The sequence below is a fragment of the Hemibagrus wyckioides genome, linkage group LG15 (assembly GCF_019097595.1).
Source record: "Hemibagrus wyckioides isolate EC202008001 linkage group LG15, SWU_Hwy_1.0, whole genome shotgun sequence".
Taxonomy (NCBI): Eukaryota; Metazoa; Chordata; class Actinopteri; order Siluriformes; family Bagridae; genus Hemibagrus; species Hemibagrus wyckioides.
Genome location: NC_080724.1, coordinates 11339875 through 11361899, shown reverse-complemented (window position 1 = coordinate 11361899; position 22025 = coordinate 11339875).

The window sequence follows — 22025 nt, the reverse complement described above, 5'->3', positions numbered from 1 at the left end:
AGCCTGTAATTCTTCTCTCCGATTTCGCTTCATGTTTTAAAGCATGACCCCTATCAAATCTAATTATACACCCTGTGAACGGAGGAGGTGTTGTAAAAGAAAGAAAATGGAGAGATAAAGACGTCGTCTGAGGCTCTGATGGCTCTTCAGGGCTGAGGCTGAAGGACGTAATTCCTCAAGCACCACACATAAAAATCTCACATTATTTTTCTTGGAGTTTTAATGAGTCCAAGCAGTTTTAGTGGATTGTTTTCTAATAAGGTCCTGAGAGATGACTTCGACCTGAGCCCTAACTGTCACCTTTCTCGTTTTTTGTGTGAGTCACGTGACCGTGTTGAGTCCTCTAGATATGTTTGCTGTATTTATTTTACCTGTTCATTTGATTTTAACATGATCAATGTACAGTGTGCTTCCTTGAAGCAAACAGAAATACCATCATTTAACCGAAAGACTTTAAAATATTGTGTGACATGGATTTTGCTTCAAATAAACTCCAGAAAAAACTTCAGATGTTAAATATACATGTATAAACAAATCCAAAAATAAATAGAAAAAATGGTCAATATTTAAAAAACAAAAAACAAAAACATTTATAAATATTAGTATTGGTGACGGGATAGTCACAAACTTTGTTTTGATGAACAATAAAAGTGACAGGTCGTTCTGAAGAGTCCTCTTATACCACAGCAATTTGTCTATAATTAATATTCACAAATGAAAAAGATAATACATTTATTTTTATTTTTATCCATTTATACGTGTGGAACATTTGGGAAACGGGTTCCTTTTATCACTTACTTTACAGCAGCTGTAAATAGTCGTTCCCTCAATTTATTTCTTTTTTGGCAGCTTGTCATTCTTCTGTCCTGAAGACATAAAGACATGAAAACTTACAGCTTTAATACTGACTGTTACAAAGTGCTAACACAGGAGACTCCTTGTATATATTACACAAAATTAGCATCTTTTTACTTTAAACCTGTTTATGTAGAGGGTGCACTATACAAGTCATTGTGTAACTTTAGAAACTATTGTTTGACTATATAAACAATATTAAAGCACACACATTAATAAACCTGCGATCTGAATTACAGCAAATTAAAATTTTATTTGTCACATACACACCTGTGCATAGTACGATGTGTAGCGAAGTGTTATAATAAAAGAAACAAAAAAGAATCAAATAGACTAAGAATAGGCAATCCAATAAAAATAAAATTACTATAAAAGTGGGAAAGGGAAATGTATACAGAAAATCTAAAATGATAATTATGAATGTAGATCAGTGGCAGAACAGTACGACTAACTGTCAGCTGTTGTTATAAAAACCTTCTGACAAATCAGAATATATATATATATATATATATATACAGTGAGGGAAAAAATTATTTGATCCCCTGCTGATTTTGTACGTTTGCCCACTGACAAAGAAATGATCAGTCTGTAATTTTAATGGTAGGTGTATTTGAACAGTGAGAGACAGAATAACAACAAAAAAATCCAGAAAAACGCATTTCAGAAAAGTTATACATTGATTTGCATTTTAATGAGTGAAATAAGTATTTGATCCCCTATCAGTCAGAAAGATTTCTGGCTCCCAGGTGTCTTTTATACAGGAAACGAGCTGAGATTACAGTAGGAGCACTCTCGGGGAGTTCGTTAACACAGCTCGTTAACTGTATGAAAGACACCCTGTCCACAGAAGGAAGCAATCAATCAGATTCCAAACTCTCCATCATGGCCAAGACCAAAGAGCTGTCCATGGATGTCAGGGACAAGATTGTAGACCTACACAAGGCTGGAATGAGCTACAAGACCATTGCCAAGCAGCTTGGTGAGAAGGTGACAACAGTTGGTGCGATTATTCCCAAATGGAAGAAACACAAAAGGACTGTCAATCTTCCTCGGTCTGGGGCTCCATGCAAGATCTCACCTCATGGAGTTTCAATGATCATGAGAACGGCGAGGAATCAGCCCAGAATTACACTGGAGGATTTTGTCAATGATCTCAAGGCAGCTGGGACCATAGTCACCAAGAAAACAATTGGTAACACACTACGCTGTGAAAGACTGAAATCCAGTAGCGCCCGCAAGGTCCCCCTGCTAAAGAAAGCACATGTACAGGCTCATCTGGAGTTTGCCAGTGAACATCTGAATGATTCAGAGGTCATTTGGTCAAATGAGACCAAAATCCAGCTCTTTGGCATCAACTCAACTCGCCCTGTTTGGAGGAGGAGGAATGCTGCCTATGACTCCAAGAAGACCATCCCCACCGTCAAACATGGAGGTGGAAACATTATGCTTTGGGGGTGTTTTTCTGCTAAGGGGACAGGACAACTGCACTGCATCAAAGGGACGATGAACGGAGCCATGTACCGTCAAATCTTGAGTGAGAACCTTCTTCCCTCAGCCAGGGCATTGAAAATGGGTCATGGATGCAAAGAAGAGTGGGCCCAAATTCCTTGAGATGTGAGATGTGTGCAAACCTGGTGGCCAACTACAAGAAATGTCTGACGTCTGTGATTGCCAACAAGGGTTTGTCACCAAGTACTAAGTCATGTTTTGCAAAGGGGTCAAATACTTATTTCACTCAATAAAATGCAAATCAATGTATAACTTTTTTGAAATGTGTTTTTCTGGATTTTTTTGTTGTTATTCTGTCTCTCACTGTTCAGATAAACCTACCATTAAAATTACAGACTGATCATTTCTTTGTCAGTGGGCAAACGTACAAAATCAGCAGGGGATCAAATAATTTTTTCCCTCACTGTATATATATATATATATATATATGTATATATATATATATATATATATATATATATATATATATATATATATATATATATATATATTATAATATAAATAAATACAATTATATATATATATATATATTATAATATAAATAAATACAATTATATATATATATATATATATATATATATATATATATATATATATATATATATATATATATATATATAAAATCAGGCATAACATTATGACCACCTGCCTAATATTGTGTCTGTCTCTCTTTTGCTACCAAAACCCCTTTGCGGCATGGAATCCACTAGATTCCTGAAGGTGTGCTGTGGTATCTGGCACCAAGATGTTAGTAGCTGATCCTTTAAGTCCTGTAAGTTGCAAGGTGGGGCCTCCAAGGATAAGACTTGTTTGCCTAGCACATCCCACAGATGATCAATTGGATTGAGATCTGGGGAATTTGGAGGTCAAGTCAACACCTCAAACGCATTGTTGTGCTCATCAAACCATTCCTGAACCATTTTTACTTTGTGTCACGGCACATTATCCTGCTGAAAGAGGCCAAAACCATCAGGGAATACCGTTTCCATGAAAGGGTGTATATGGTCTGCATCAGTTCTTAGGTAGGTGGTATGTGTCAACATGGGCACCCTGACTGCTCTGCAGCTATGCAGCCTCATTTGCAACAAACTGTGATGCACTGTGTCCTGACACCTTTCTATCAGAACCAGCATTAATTTCTTCAGCAATTTGAGCAACAGTAGCTCGTCTGTTGGATTGGATAACATGGGCCAGGCTTCCCTCCCCACATGCATCAATGAGCCTTTATGTATATATACTGTATATATATAGTATATATATATAGTTTGCCTGAATATGCGATTTTCTCTCCTGTTCCATGCAGCAGCATCTATTTTTTGCCCCAGTTCCGTTTCATTTGTTCTGTTGTGGTGAAATTTCCCATAAATCTCAGACAGGGTCTATTAGCCCACGGGCCAGTGAGCCATTCATCAGAAAGACAAACCGCTGCTCCACTTGTGCTATTGCATCACACTGTCACTGACTGCCTCCTGCTCTCAGACTCAGAAAAACACACATAAACACACACTTCCACCTGCTATTTTCAACATCAAACACAAATGATCTCTCTATTTTGTAGTCTCCCTGCCTCTGTTTCATCCCCTCCCCGTCTGTTGTATGCGTTTCTTAGCAATGCATCAAACCTTTAAAGTTGCTCTGGGGGATCACTCTATTTTTCAAACGCAGGCCAAACATTCACCACGCTCTTGAATGATGGAGACGTCCTCCGTCTTCATCGTTCACTTTCCATAACCTGGCACAGGACTGAAAGAAGATTGGAAACCCAAACGGGAGCCCATGGGGATGTTGACAGGAACAATATTTCACATTGTCTTTCCGAACTCATTGTGCACACACTCACACACACACACACACACACACACACACACACACACACACACCTGGGACGCTACACATTTTTGTGGCTTGCTCAAAACTAAAGGTGATGAATCATTTGGGTCTGCAGTGGGTAATTATGAGTGATTCACATTCAGACCTGCACAAAGGAGGCTGCAGTCAAATGTGGATCTGGGTTTTGGTGCCCTATGATTTGCTGTAGGTCTAGTTCTGGATCTTGGTGTGGTGTTGGTTCTCATGGATCAAAGTCATTTCAGCATTGATACTCTCTTCCCAGTCTTGGTTTGCTTCTCTGTGTCAGGTTATCTTGTTCTGGATCTGGGTGTTGCTGCTTAGGGTCTTCCTTTGGTTCTGGGTCTCAGGTTTTGGGTGTTACTGTTAAGCAGTTTGGTTGGGGTTGGATCCTCTGTACTCCAGGTCTTATCTTGGTTGTGGGTTTTATAGCCCAAACTATTGGTCTAATTATCTGTTTTCAAGGTCTAGATCCAGAGATTTGACTTCTTTTTAGCATTTGCTTGGGAGTTTCATCCTGTGTTCAGTGTCTTGGTTTGGTTCTGGGTTTCAGGATCTAAAGTGAATCTTGGCCTTGCTTCTATAAGTTTGGTTCTTGTTCTTATTGTTTAGCATTAGCATTTTGTTTCATTTTGTTTCAAGGCCCAAAATCTTGGTCTGGTTCTGGAGCTTACTGTTTTTTCACTTCTCTCTTCTAGGTTTCAGGTACCAAGGGCATGTTCTAGATCTGGGACTTGGTGTTTCTTGGTGGTCTTCATTTTATATGGTGTCTCTTATGTCTTGGTTTGGTTGTAGTATTTAGGTTCCAAATGGTTTCTTATTCTGCCTTTTACTGCACAGATTTGAAGTTTGATTTTCTGTTCTCAGAGTCTTGTCAATTCTGGTCTTCAGAGTCTTGTCCTGAATCTTGGCTTTCTGTCTCAGTCAAGATTTCAGTCTGGATGTAATAATCCATTTCTCACTTGTCTACACAGACTGTTGTGAGTTACACTTTGAATGTAAAGTATAGAAAAGCAAATAATTATTGATAAACAATCTTAATTAAGGGTGTCTCAGTGGGAGTTGCTGTATGTGTGCCTATGGAACTGTATAAATATTGGGAAATAGATTGTGCTTTGTGGCATGCCAAGTGAATTCATGCAGCAATAAATGTGATACTGACATATGGCAGGCCTGACAACAATCCCACAATCAATAAATAATTAACAAATGAACAAACAAATCCATCAGCATCTTTTACTGATATCTGACTTACCAAATGAATATATATTACACTCCAATTCACAATTTACTTTTTATTGCTTGCTTCTTCCCCCCTCCCCAAACGTACACGCTTGGCTGTTTATTGTTGAACATTACTTTAGAAATCCTCTTTAGAAATCTTCAGTCCTGTATCACAGATGGTCTGCGGCTCCTAATTTAGCTGTTAGCTTGATCAACTAGCTTGATTAGTTGTAATGAAAGTTGATATCCTTGCTAAGGATTCCTATTTATTAGCCTTGATTTAGCCACATGTAGTTTCAATTCCTCCAATAATCAAAACTTATTATGATTTTACTTTAATGAGTTCATTCATTCATTCATTCATTCATTCATTAACATTAAGAAAAATGAAGTATCAAAAGTATGATGTTTTATTTTTAGTTAATAAAGATTTTGTTCTAAATAGCTTTCACTCCTCTCTCTGTCTGTCTTTCCCTATCTCTGTCTGTCATCTCTCTCTATTTCTCTCTCTCTCTGTCATCTCTCTCTCTCTGTCATCTCTCTCTCTCTCTCTCTCTTTGTCATCTCTCCCCCCCCTCTGTCATCTCCCTCTCTCTCTCTCTCTCTGTCTCCTCTCTCTCTCTCCCTCTCTCTCTCTCTCTCTCTCTCTCTGTCTCCTCTCTCTCTCTCTCTCTCTCTCTCTCTCTCTCTCTCCCTCTCTCTCTCTCTCTCTCTCTCTCTCTCTGTCTCCTCTCTCTCTCTCTCTCTCTCTCTCTCTCTCTCTCTCTCTGTCTTTTCCCAGTTTGGTTATAGATGCAGTTAGATTGTGAGCAGTTATCATTAAGCCTTAATGAAATTACACTGAAACACTGAGCATCATGTTGCCTCGTGGTTATTTTCAGGTCCATTGTGAGGCCTTCACACACACTGAGGGAGCCATAAAAGAAACACTGTTGAAATGAGTTTCCTTTTCTCTGCCTTATTTATGACTTTAAACCCAAGAAGAAAACCACACTGAGGCAGAAACCACCATCAAATCCCAACTTTTATTTATTTTTTTACAGCTTTTTATATTAGTGACACTTCGTTCTCCTTCGAATTATCCTTTAAATTAAAAAATGTAAAAATAAAAGTTTTGGTATGTATGTCAACGATATAACTCAAATTGTAGTGAATGAATAGTAATCTAATTATAGGGAAAAACTAACTACACACACATACACTGCAGAATCAGTACCACAACAAATGTAATTAGGCTTCCTGCAAAGGAGAGAAGAAACAACAACAAAAACAGCCTTTTAACAAATGAAGCAGTGAAGTAAAATTATAATAAGAAATTAGCCTTCTACACAAACACACACACACGCATGCTCGTTTGTCTTACTAAACTTCCACAAACATAATTATTAATGCAGCTAATTAATGCTATTTTTAAAACGAAGCTAAACCTAACTTCAACTTTGATCTAATTTTTTTTCTTAAAAATTTTCACAGTTTCATCACTGGTCACTGTCAGACCGTTTGAATGAACCATAATACTTCTTTTTTTAATAACATATAAATGTTTTTGTTTGAATGAAAAGAATAACCTGCATAACTCAACTGAATATGAATTCAATCTCTTCCCAATTTGGTCAATTGGTAATCAGTAAGGAAAGTGATATCTGCTCTCTTCCCCATACACAAGCTCATAGTTGCCCCTGATTATCTAGATGTGCTCTGATTGACAGGTGATTAAATATATCATCCAACCCACCAACCGAGTTAGCTTCACTCTTCTCTCCCAAGCTTTCTGGCATGCCTGGAACTTGGAATCTCACAGCCGGTGCTTTTCAGGAGCCTCCAACATTAATTCTGATTTAATTTTATGAACCTAAGACGCCATCTCTACACAAAACACAAGTTTACAAGCGTTAATAGTCCAGTGATTTAAATCTTCAAAACTAAGTACGTCTGTTCCTTGCTACAAAATGGCTCAAATGTCACAGAGGAATCATCGTGTGTAGAGAAGAGTTTATGAGGTGTGAATGAGGTCAGTCAGGAGAACAACAGGAGGAAAGGAAGCGATGATGAGAAGGAGAGCAGTGTGTGTGTGTGTGTGTTGCTGTGAATGAAGACAAGGATGAGGAGGAGGAGGTCAAGAATAGCAAAGCAGTTTGCTTAAAAGCTTTGACCTTCCCTCGGATCTTTCATCTTTTCAAGTACATATCGGTCGATGTGACCTTTCCTTTTTATTCTTCACAGAAGTAAAACAACTCAAGGCAAGATGCACAAGGACACGCCCACGAGAGTGTCTTTGCAACAAAAGTGTGACGGAGCATTAGTATTGCAATAGAAAGACACACACACACACGCTAGACTGAAGAGCATCCTTTCAGGGATTTCACACAGATGAATTTCAGCCATTCTGCTTTTTCCATTAATGGGTGAAACACAATACATCCATCATGGACACACATTCGCTTTTAAACACTTTTCAAACTGCTGAATCCGGACACAAACACACACCTACGAGAAGGAAAAATACTACAGCCGCTTCTCTATCGATGTGCTGGAAAATATTCTGCTGGATATTAAGTGTTTTCATATCAAATGTTCTCAAAAATGCCTGCAAATTTTACTGGTGGATTCTAGATGATACTTTGCTTCTTAAGTAAAGAATGAAAACTGTGGCGTCATTGCCTTATAAAATTAAAAAATTTATAAAAAATAATCAAAGACACCTTTGTGTGATGGTATCAATGATCAGTGTCACTATAACCACCTGAATGTTGATTGCTGTAGTTTAGAAGAGCAAGATGGATTTGATGAGGAAAATTCTGCACTGTCTTTTTAATAATAAAACACCCAGACTTTATAACTATTATTATTATTATTATTATTGTTGTTGTTGTTGTAAAATTATTATTATTATTGTTATTGTTATTATTATTAATATTGTTATTATTATTATTAGTAATAGCAGGAGTTCTTAGTAATCAGCCCTTCCAGGATTTCATGGTTTTGCAAGAGCAGAAGCTAATGCAAATCAACCAAACACTGTGCTTGCAAACACCACATGCATTCATCCCTCTTCCATTTGCTTGTGTCAAATCATATAAAGTCATTACAGATGTGTCTTCACCAGTAGGAGTTTAAAAGAAGAATCCTGTGCTTGTGATTTCACAAATTCAAGCAGCAAAAAAAGCCCAAAAAACTCCAGTTTCCTAAGCTGCATCGCAAATTAGGAAAAAAGCTGCAGCATGTCATATGATGCAAAAGTGATCAACTTTCTAAATTTCGCTCTGAAAGCCTATTAATAACAAACCCCTACTACATCTGTTGAAAGTTTGAACTGGAGAGGATTTTCACAGAGTATAATGTTTCGTTTGATAACTTTAGCTATTTCCTGTCCACAACAAGGAAAAACAGTGAGGAAAACACTGGTCAAACTTTTTTTAAAGCTAACATTCTTCATTATTTGATTTTTTCAACTTGTTACTGATTTTGAGTTTGTCCTACACAGAAATGAGGAGTCACAGTAAAACATCATACAGATGTGGAGGTGTGTTTTGTCCCACAGATCACCATTCAATCAGTGGCTCACACCTGACCATGGACTGGTAAACGTTCTGGATATTCACCAGGTACTGAAAGGAAATAATGAAATACAAACATTTGTATTGGACATGTCATTGACATAACCCCCAGATGTGGAATATCAAAGTAACCAGTGATTCATTGATAGTTATTTGATGGTGGTGTGAATTACTCATCATTGTTTACTTAAAGGATCCATTCACAACCTTAAAGAAACGCCTGAATACTCTGAGAGCAGTTCAGCATTGATCCAGAAAAAAACCCTTAGGTACTTTGAGAGAGAGATATTGTGTGTGTGTGTGTGTGTGTGTGTGTGCGCGTGCATGTATGTTTGTATCAGCTTCTCTTTTATCATGCTGTTACTTTATGAGGTGATCAATATCCTGTGTTTCTCTCAGATACTTTATTATTCTTATTATTACGCTTTGCTGTTGATTCTATCCTGATGATGTAATCAGATTGTAGTCATGAGTTTTAACCAAATCATGAGCCAATGCAATAAACTTTAAAATGCCAGTAAGACATACCCATATATTAATGTTATAGGCATGCTGTTATAGGAAAATATTGAATTTGGATACTCGTATACTAATATAATAACATAATCATAATTTTTATCCATTTATAGTAACTTATCTAGAAACTATCTAGAAATTCTCAATGTCTCGGAAACATCATCAACATCAAGCTAAACGAAACAAATTAGTGGAACTAAACTGGAATCTTTAACACAGTTAGAAATTTATGACATTATATGAAATGAACACGCAATAAATGTGAGGAAGAGTTTAGATTTCTGCATTTAATTACCTCTGTGACACACTGTGATTTCCGACTCTGTTATCATTTGTTAATTATTCATTGATTGTTGTGTGGAAAACCTGCCAGACACCAGCATTGAATTTATTTATGGATTACAATTTACTTGGCATGGCATGATGAGGAACCTATCCACCAATATTTATATAGTCCAGTGATAACTGCATACACACACATTCACACACGCACACAAACACACGCACACACACACACACAGAGCAGGCCAGACCTTTATGACCACATCCAGACCGAGGCCCTGAGCAATATTCAAAATCTCTCTATCTTCTCTCTTTTCCGAACCAAAATCTCATCATGATGCTAACACTACCATGCTTCACTGTAGGAATGTTTTTTCCTCAGCCTGATGAGCAGTGATGTGTTTCCACCAAGATCAAATCATTAGATCGAGGCTCTAACCTTCACCTTTTGCACATATGGCTTGCAGCTTCTTCTCCTGTGCATCTCTCAAGGTCTGAAGTTACCCTTGGCCTCCTTACATGATCTCTGATTTTGGAGGACATGCTCCTTCGGGCAGATTTGACATAATTAATATTTTTCCAGTATTTTGCCACGGACTTGTTTTGATCGCTCCATGCTACTCTAAGAACAGATTTACAAACGTCTTTATCCTAAGATTATGTAATAATTTAAATGGCCACCATTTATTTTTACTGTTAACTTTTCAATAAAGGATTTGCAAAATGTATTGATCCTCCGCTCATGTCAATATTACTGCCTGTTTTGTGTAGCGCTGTTCCAGTTTTTTTTATTTTGTTTTGTTTCGTTTTTTTACCGTGCTTTATATGCTACATATTTTAATAAATATTTTGCAGGTCTATGAGACTGCTTTACAATCTCTGTAGAAGCATCTGGTCTTCTTAGTTTACAACATAGTTCCACTCTGGCTAATGTAGATCTTCTTCTTCCAAAAATTAGCACTTTTATTTCACTCAAGCTTCGCTAGCCAGTATGAGGCTTATAATTGACTTTCTGCCATCTAAAATTTTATTTAAGTAAATTACTATTCAATTTTATATCACTATTTCAAAGCTTTATAATTGTCTTAGCAGACTGCCTTCTGTGTCACTAACATTCTGCCTGCGCTAACAGACTGTTGGGAAATGTTTGTTTAATTATCATTATGCTCTTTTCTCATTTATTAGAAAGCAGTAGAGATGGCAGAGACGGCTGTTCATGCAGCACTTTGCAGTTAATAGTTATGTTGAAAGCCTGACGGACAGACAGACAGACAGATGGACGGATTGAAGCTTTGTTCAGGAGCGGTGCTGAGTTCGCACTCTACAAAGTTAATCAGCTAAATAACATGAGAACACTGTTGGACAAGAATAATACGTCTATTTCATCTGAACTCTAAAAAGCACCTGAATCCTTACGGTTTGTTTTATTTTTAATCAAAGTAAGAGCTTTTCTTTACCTCAGTGTGGAATTAATCAAGCACAGACTTCCTAAAGACTGTACTAGGAGTCTTGGAGAGCTCAGAGTCCTGGATTTGCTAATGCAGATTTACGACAGAGGGAAATCTGATCCCTAAAAACGATGAATGGATGGATGGATGGATGGATTAGTGGATGGATAGATGGATGGATGGATGGATGGACGGATGTATGGACAGAGTGATTAGTGAAATGATAGATTAATGGATAGACAGATTGTTCAGTGGATGGATGGATGGATGGATTAATGGATTGAAGGATAGATTGATGACTAGCATTTTTAACAATGGACATTGTCACAAAGCAGCTTTCCAGAAATATATAAAATCCGGAAATGCATTAAATGAGCAAGCCAGAGGTGACGGTTACAAGGAAAAACTCCCTGAAATTATCCTGAATTTCTTCTTTTTTTTATTTGTAGCTTCGGCTTGGTTCCTGTGATCCCACTCTTTCTTGAGGTTTTTTAACGTATCCACAAAACGCTGACTCCAAACATGGATGTTATTAAATTTATTCATTGCTCCTGCAACAGGCGATTTCTCCAATACAATGAAATATCACTCCTTCTGGGTTTCTTATTGTCTGAACACCCAGAAACTAAGACCACAACACCACAGGGACAAAGACTGATTATTTGGTCTGCACCAAAATGGATCTGTTCCTGCAAGCCAAGAAATAATATAGCTAAAAAGTAAGTAGCTAGTTTTATACCATGCTTGTATTTATACATATTTAAGCATTGTAACAAAACAGTATATATGACATGTTCTGGGAAAATCCCTCTGAAATAAACCTCAGGATAAGGCGAGATAAAAAATAATAATAATAATAAATCGGCCTGTACCATGTGTTGATGTCTCAATTTTAAGTAAACAAAGCAGGAATATTTTTATTTAGTCTACTTTTAGAAAAACCCAAACATACACTGAGGAGTGAAATGACCTGCCTGTGACTGAGTTATTCCTCTGTGGAGTTTAATTTCGCAGGGGTAAGGAAGTGTGATCAATAAAACCATGTACTCTGAAACAGAGCTCACTATATTACTCTATTAACGTTAATAGCAGCAAGAAAGAAAATACTCTTATGACAGATCCACGACAAATGTTCAAATAACATGAGGGAAATTAAGGTTTTACTTCATAAATCCAGATGTAGTCCAAATTCAGGATTCTGATTGGTTAATCCTGTTTCTGGCCTTAGCTGTAAGCCAATAAAATGTGTTTCAGCAAACTTAGAGAAGTGTTTATACTTGTGTTTTGACCAGTTAAATAAGAAATGAACTTCACTGACCTTTTCTAGACATCAGTGGAGTGCAGGGACGACACAAAACAACGTTATAATCCGTTACAATGTGAAATGGAAATGGTCTGAAAGCCGTTATTTCAAAAATAGCCAATATTTTACTTTTTTATTACTAGTCCAAATGGAATTATGTAGAAATCTTTTACAAAAAATAATAGTTTAAGCTGTTTTCCTAGAACAAGTGCTGATTAGCTGAAGAAGAACTCCAGATTGGTTGCATGTATTTAAACTACCCTTTACCTCCTCATTAAACATTATTATGTGATTTTCTTGCATGTTTATAGACTATCTAAGCAGGTGAATGTGAAAGTGATGAAAGTCAAGACCGTTCTTGCTAACGCTCACTCAAGTTAGCATGCTAACTCTGACGTAGGTTTTGGGGGGCAGAACTTCATGAACATGAGTGGAAATAAAGGTGAAGTCAATGAGCAAAAAAAAAACAAAAAAACAAAAATCCTTATTTTATTATTCACTCAGCTGTTAGAGACCTATTTTTTCTTCCTTAATGCATTCTGAAAGTCACTGATTTTTGTTTGGGTGGATTTTAAGCAGAAGCTTTAAGAACTGCTGGAGATCGTATTTTGGGGAATCCGTGCTGCAGGATTATTATTTGTTTAAATTATCTTTATACTGTATATCTATAATAGAAATTTAGTGTTCACAAATCCTGAATCTGATACTGATTTATTTATTTATTTGTTTATTTTTGATTCGCTGAACTCTTTAATTAACATCTTTATTTCCTAATAACAGACTCTTATTTCTATGCACTACTGAACACGAAGTCTTGTCCCCTGTGTACTTCTGCCATTTATATTTTAAATCAACTTAAATTAAATGAGCGGAAAAAAAAACCCCACCACGATCGTGGTGAGTGACATGAGAAGATTCTCTATGCAAAGCAGGCTTGTGTTATTTGTTTCATGGACGGATGATGGATATACAAATTGTCGAGGTCGCAGTTTCCCGGTGCGTCTGCACACGCCGTCTTCACGGCCACAGAGACCCAAATCGATAAATCACTTGTGACAAAAGGTAATTAACGGCGCTCCTGCAGAGAGATGAATCTGTCCATCCGAAAAAGCTCAGAGACGAAAACAGTCCCTCGCGCCGGGGCTCTGCCACGCCGAGCGAACAGCGTCTGGCCTCCGAACGAGCCTCAAATATTATCGTCTAAATCACATTTAGAGCAATTTTATTTTACATGATGTTCATACAGGCTCTAAAAGGGCACATTTGCTGTCCTGCAGTGTAGCATTTATCCTGTTAGTGTTACTGTAGCTCATACCTCAGCACTGTTTATATTAATATGTGCATATTCTAATATGTTACAGTTTCTATAGTAACTCATTCAAAGGGATTTATAGGCTTTACGTACCACATTAAATGAGCTGTTTATATTAGAGCTGATTATTGGAAGGAGTCTCCAGCATCAGTGCTTCGTAATTTAAGCAGCATTTACTTTTTATTTCTTCAAGAAAGATAGAAAAGCGTCTGTTGCTATTCTGCTATAAATAATAACTGAAACTGATGAGTTCTGTGGATGTAATGTAACATTAAATACAGTGATACCTCAACATATGAATGCCCTCCCTTACGAATTTTCGGCGAGTTTACAAAGTTTACCAATTTTTTTTCAGTCAGCGAAAGCTGTTTTGAAAGAGTCAACCCACTATACCAATGTTGCCTTCGCCATGCGTTGAACAGCTAAGTGATTTTTTGAGTGTTTTTTCTTTACAGATTGGTGGCGTGGGTGGTCTTTTCTATTTTTAGCCCAAGCATGGTGGCACGGCTTCCTGTGAGGAGCCTTGACATGTAATGCTTGGCTTGGGTCAGTTCTTTGCAAGCAACCATACAGTTTACATACGCTTTGTATTGGTAATATTGGTAATGTTTATGTGTGGCTGGAATGGATTATCTGCATTTACATTATTTCTTATGGGAAAATTCTTTTTGCAGTACAAATTTTCACCTTAAGATCTCGTCTCCAAAACAAATTAAATTCTTATGCCGAAGTTTCACTGTACAGTATAACTTGAATATCTATAAACTGGAAAAAAATACATTTTGTCATTTTTCAATCAGTAAAACACTGCATTGCTATATAAACACTATATTGCTGTCATGAAAATGATGAAATACTTAATAAGCATCCATGAGCTAAACTTCAGCCTAAAAACAAACAGGTTGTGTTTCAGTTAGCGTTTTGCAAATAAGCTGCTTCGGACATCCATTTGAGCTAGTTCTTTGTAGTTTTTTCATCTCAAACGTCTCTCAGGTGTAGTTTCTGCTAGAGTTTGATTGTTTCTACTCTTCCTGACAAGTTATATTTTTGTTTAGAAGTGTTACCTCATTTCATGTTTTCACTGCAAACTCAATTACATAGAAACACTATTAAATAAGAAGTGTACAATAACCATCTCATACAGGTTTGAACAACTGCTACGACAAAACTACAACTACAAATTACAAAAATACAACTGTATATAGTATACATTATATAGTGACTGGCTCTACCCTTGGTCGGAGTCTCGTCGCTTGGTGGTGCTCACTGATGCTGTGGATGGATCTGTGTGGACAGCCTGTGACCAGGAGACAGCCATGGACAGAGCCATTTGGGGACTATAACACCGTCAACATCTGCCATTACATCTGTCAGTTTGTGACAGCAAGGAATTAGCGCCTATAATGAACTCAAAAACTACATTGACCTAATAGTTCCTCATGGGCCTTTGATTGCTGTTGTAGAAAGGACATTATTTAGTTACATTTACATTATTTACTGTCCAGTGTCACCCAAATGAGGATGGGTTCCTCTTAAGGTTTCTTCCTCATATCATCACAGGGAGTTTTTTCTTGCCACCATCACCACAGGCTTGCTCATTAGGGATAAAATAGAGATAAAATAAGGCTGCTTTGAGACAATGTCCATTATAAATGGCGCTATAGAAATAAATTGAATTGAATTGAATATACATTATAAAGTATACTGTATACTAGCCCTAAATGCCCTAGATGTTTTATTTCTACTTGCTGTCTAAATTATATCTTGTCTTATTCTTTAGCTTATTGTCATTTGGCTATTTTGATATCAAGGACAGTCGTAAAAATCATACGTCATATTGTGTATGATTGTGTATGTGACAATTAAAATTCAAATTTGAATACACTCTTAAAAAGGAAAGTTTCTGTAAAAAATCCTGATTGGGTTCTTTCACCTGTTCCTAGAATGGTTCTTTATATAGAGCCGTTTTAAAAGGCTTTGCCGAAAAGATGCCAGTGGAAGTCAGATGGTTGAAATTTATTTCAACATAAACAACACTGTGTTATGGTGGATGTAAATTGTCTGCAGTTTTGATAACCTCGAAACTCCTCCTACTTATTGTTTCGTCATGTCATACTTTTTAATTCATTTAACAAATTATATCTTTTCTGAAATTTCTCATTCATAAACACGTCATTTTGAAACATCCCGCTGCTTGTTCTACATAGAGATAAAACTCCAAAAGTAATGGCATCCATTTCACCTGACGCATTCCTTCAGTCACTCTCTGAGGGTTCTACATACATTTTTTGGTTCTTTTAGCCTTTTCTTTTGGAAAAGGTTCAAGGTTAAGTAGAGATCCCCAGGTTTCTATATAGAACCATCTAAAAGTTCTTTTTAAGAGTATAGCATATAATACTGTGGCCAAGATGTGCAAAACAAAATACCAAATCCAAAAACACAACAAGAATTTCACACAAACCGGAAAAGGTAGGTATAGTTTGCGAATGGAATTCTTACCGCTGACTGTACGAGACATCTGCCACTCAAGATATACGAGAAGTATGAAACTGTGTATCTTACTTTATTTCTTGTACGTGTGGAGTGCTGCGTTCACTTTAAACCAATTTTTTTTCGGTAGAGCAACTTTAAATCTAAGAAAAATAAAATATATATATATATTTATATTGATATAAAAAATAACAAGGAGAAAGTAGAATTCATTCAATGCTGCTTTAAGGAAGGACATTCATATGCAGTGATTTTGTATATACTTATAGCTTATCATGGCATAAAGATTAGTTTGCGATGTCCAAATACACACCTGAAGAACGCAGGTTTTGAAGACAAAACTATTCCAGATTAAACGATGTAAGGAATGCTATAAGAGCCGAGCTATGTTCATACACACACAAATCCACTTTCTACTGCTGCAGCCTGCTGGACTTCCTGTTTATCCTGAGTCGCAGATGTCTAATCCAATCAGCAATAAGAATTCCATTTGCAAACTATACCTACCTTTTCCAGTTTCTCTGAGTTGTTATTGTGTTTTTGGATTTGTTACTTTGTTCTGCATTTCTCGGCTACTGTGATATCCAGTATGTTGACTTGTCCAATTTGTATGTCAAGGTACTGTATAATAACTCAGTGGCAGCATGTGTCTCTCTCCTTGCTCCTTTTCCTGTCCCTTTCTCCTAATCTTGCACTTCCTCCAACCTGTCTTCAGTAGCACTTTATCAGTCGCACACTGATTCACTGAATCACTGATTGAATCTCTTTCTCCGTGTCATCCTTGTCATACCGTCTCAGAGCCAGGCTAAACACGGCTGATCGGCAGGAGGAAAATTTTCGGTTTGTGGCTTCACACAAGCAGCTTGCTGTGGAAAAAACTGGCAGGAAAAAAGTGTTATTGAAATTTGAAATTCCAAATAAACAAATAAACAGACATATGAATAAACAAACAAACAAATAAATATGTTGTCAGAATCACTTGGTGTCTTAAAAAAATTAACCCTATTAAAAATCTTCTTTCTTCTTTTTGTTAAAAAGTCTTTCTTCCCATTTTATATTTTTCCAAATATACATGGATGTATATGAATATATTAATTTATCAAATATATTATTCATTATTATATTTACATATGTAGGACATGTACCTTGAAAACTTATCTTTCTAAAGCAATTATAAAGATATAGAGCAGCAGAGAAGCTTGATGAACCTGACCAGAATAAAAGACAGTGAAAAACATGATGCTAAACAAATCGATATAGATATATATATATTGGACTCCACAAGCCCACAATGACTGCTGGCGCTTGCCAACAGCTGCCATGGCAACCACAACCACATGCAAGCATATTATTCATTTCTAACTATATTGTCAAGAGTCTCTAAATATAGCGCCTTCTAATTTTGGATCATTTTCACATCCAGTGCTTTTCAACGTTCCAGGGTGTGAAAGCTTGCAGTAATCACGATGGAATCATTTCCTGCGATGGAAATGGAACCCAAGATGAAAAAACAACAGAAAAAAAAAGTTCACCAAACTTTTGTGCATAGAGAACTTTTTATTCTTTCTACAGAATGTGATTTCAGCACTGAGCATAAGCCAGTTGGTGCTTCCGCATAGCAGGCTGAGAATATCACAGTGGGCGGTGTGTGTGTGTGTGTGTGTGTGTGTGTGTGTGTGTGTGTGGAGGAGTGTGTAAGAAAATCCATTTATCTTCCACAACGCACCGATGCCAATGCGAGGCTCCCTGTGCTCAGACTGGTATTAAAATCAGGCTGCATGGGAGTTAATAATAACAATGAAGCTTTCACAGGATTTGAAAAAAAAAAGAAAAAGAAATAACAGGAACTGAAAAAGATAAAAACTGCATTTTACATAAAAAGATGAAATTCTGCTTTTTTTCATCAGTTAATAGTGAGAGGTTCTGTGAGAGGACTTCAGCTTTAAGGAAATTGACAGGATATGCAGTCAATAGCTAAAAGCACACCTACACACACACACACGTTTTTCTATTTTACTATTTACGTGAAGACGTACTGATTACTGGAGCTAATTAATCACATGCTACCCCCAAACTAAACCTCTACAGTCTACTTCAGAAACCAAAATATTTTATAAATATTTTTTGAAATATTTTTTGGCTTGGTTTGGTTTTCTTCCTTAGATGGGGATAAAAAAAAATGTGTATGGTACAAACTTTTATTTATTTGTTTGTGTGTTTATTTGTTTGTTTGTCTGGTTAAATTAATTGATTTGTTTGTTTGTTTGTTTATTTAATGCACTCATAGAGACCAGCCATATGAGACCACAGAGTCTACACTTTACAGTTTACACAGATATTCCTATCCTTGTGGGGACATTCAAGGACACACACACACACAAAATATAATGGAATAAACTGAAAAATAGGAAGATGTGTTCTGTCAGGTTAAAAGAAAAAATATTACACATAATTAACAAAAAAAAAACAAATGTTAATCAAATCACATGGAAGTAAATTTAACCATTTTTTTCCCTTCAGTGCACAAACATGCGTCTAAATCAGAGATCTACTGTAAGTGTAAAAAAAAAGAAGATAATTCTTTGTTAAAAATGAGGGGGATGAAGCAAGAAACCCATTAAGGAGGCAGAAGATTAACACAGAGAAGAAAAAACAACCCATTAATGCAAAATCCATCACAAAGTTTCACCTCCCTCACGCTTTTTTTTTTTTTTTTAATAGAAATGATTGTCTGAGTGAAAGTGTGGGAAAAAAACATATATGTGGTGTGAGAGAAAAAGAAGTACGGATCCATTTAAAGCTTATTTATCTGCTTTGAGCAAGGTCACCTAGACTGGATATCCCTGAGCTGTGGATTAGTTTTGGGTGGGTGGTGAAAGAGAGAGAGAGAGAGAGAGAGAAACACAAGAGAGAGAGAGAGAGAGAGAGAGAGAGAGAAACACAAGAGAGAGAGAGAGAGAGAAGATAGAGAGAGAGAGACACACATGTGAGAGAGAGAGAGAGAGAGAGAGAGAGATTAATAACAACTGGATTTTAGATTGGAAAGGTGTTCCACTTAGCCGCTCTTTGGTAACCCCCCTTTAATTACAGCTAGCGGATTGCCGCAGGAGGGAAAAAAAAACAACTTTGCTTAGCAGAAAAGGGAAACAAACAACCCAATATTGCGGCAGCCACCACAACTGACACCAATTTGAGCCAGGACGGAGGAAGGAATTTGAAACTGCTGACATGTTCCTTTAACACCCTTGAGTCTAGACAAACAAATCTGGCAAAAAAAAAAACACTTCGATTTAGCTTCGAAGTAGCTGAACCACCTCAGTAATTGGAAGAAAGAGAGTGACCACTTCAGAAGTGCTTACAGAGGGCCAAGCGGGATTTCACAGCAAGAAATAAAATGAGAAAAATATTCACAATTTGGTGGTGTCTAATGCTTTCTGGAGGACTTGTTTCATTTCCCAGACCTCTAATTCTAACATTAGATTGGTTTCTCCAAATTAAAAAATAGCACTGAATGTCAAAAGTTCCCCCAACTTTAGTCTCTCCTCTGGGAAAGTATTAAAACACCAAAACAAAAAAGGAAAGAAAAATACACAATAGACGTTTCACTGCATTGATTCATGACTAAATCTGTCAAGAGCGGAGCTGAATGGATTCGTCTTGAGCTCGTCGACTTCCATTGTGTGCTAAAATGTCATCAAATGCCACGCAGCCCATCATCATCCTCATCATCATCATCATGACTGACAGTGCAATAAGAATAAGCAGAGAAAAAAAAGAAGAAAACAAAAGCTTCAGGGACTGAAATGCTCAAAGGCACAACCCTGAGCTGCTCGCTCTGATGAAGACATCGCTCAGGTCTTTATTCACAAACTCCAGGATGAGTGTCCTTAGAGGAGGTCTGTGGTGAATAGTTTAAAAAAAAAAGGTGATTCTGATGTTTTCAACAATGGAGTGTGTGGAAAAAATGACTTGCATTGTAAATATAATACAGTCAATCCAAAGAGAAGAAAAAATAATCAATGAAGTCTCTTTATCTGTAAACAATTCCAGTTCCAAAAGTTGCTATTTTTTATTATTTATTTATTTGTTTATTTATTTATTTTTACAGAATCTGATTTCTGAAATATTTTCTCTAAACTCTGTGGATAAATGCTCAGGGGCATGTTGGAAAAATAAAATAATCCATGCTGATATTATTTTACTGTAACCACAAGTTTTATTTTGTTTGTGTGTGTGAGATTTTCTTTCTAAAAAAATAATTAATGATCGATTTATTCGTCAGAATGTTTATCCATTTTTAGTTACTTTTAATGTTAGAAAGCATCCCTGAGACAAGTTAGCTCCTGTATTGCTTACGTTATAGCAGCTAGCCTTTCCCTTTCTTGATTTAAAAAAAAAGGTTCTTTGTTGTGAAAACATCCGTGATGAAAAAAATGCTATTGGTTCATCTTTGCAACCTTCCATAAAATGCTAAATAATTAAATTAATAATTATCAAACAGAAATCCTCCTCATGCTGGCCTCACAGATTATGTTTTCTTTTGTTGAATACTGTTTTTTTTATTTTTAATTCTGATTGGAATTAGATTATGCAGACCTCCTCTAACATATTAGTGCTAACGAGCCTATAATTGATAGATAAAATGGTGGTTTACATAACACAAATATAATATAAAAATCAGCTTACAGAAAATAAAATGGCTAGATTTGAGACATCAGAGATAAACATGATGTACAGAGTCTCCAAGTGTAGGCGTGTTAAGATGGTGAGATATTTTAAGCTGGTCGCTCAGCACGTAGGCTAAAAGGTTAAGTTGCTCATAACAACACGCAGCTCTAGAGACATTGCGTATCAGCCCACTGTTCCGAGCTAAAATAGCTCCATAAACACTTCTTTTCCAGGAGCATCATGGGGAAACAAACAGACGAGAGCTGTCGTGTCTGGGTTCTTGTGATTTATTGCATCCCAAATATTGAGTTGGTGAGAAGGGCTTCATGATTACATCCGGTCTGTGTTTGGTAAGGCTTGGGACGTGCTGGTAAAGGAAATGAATCAACAGTGGGAGAGTGTGATGAAGCGCAGTTCATGTTATTATGGTGAAGATGTACATAAGGATTTGTAGTTGCACAATTCAAGGCATAATTCAACTGATATGAAGGTTAAAATCTAAATAATGATGAATTTTTAAAAAAATCCTTATTAAACTAAAATTGTTTGTATTATTATTACTTGTAAATAACCTGATGTCAAAATATTAACAGGTTATATTAAATGTATCAAAACCTTTTGCAATAATAATAATTATTATATCATTCATTCATTACTACAAATTATTTAGAACATTTGAATGAAATTTTTTCATGTTGTAAATGCTTCAGTTTATCATCACGTCCCATTATATCACTTCCTGTGCTTAGGAACAGTGTTCATAAACCTACGTAACACCTACATTAGCTTGTCCTTAGTACCATCTGATAGAAACATACATAAACATATACTTACACATTATATAATAGTGCTCTAAAGTTTGCATACCTTCAATGATTAATATCGTGTATTGCCCCCTTAAGCATCAATGACGGCATGCAGTCTTTTGTAATAATTGTGCATGAAGATCCTGTAAATTTTTTGGTTTTTGGTCGTCTTGCACAAATTGCATGTTTGGCATCTCCCCAAAGTGG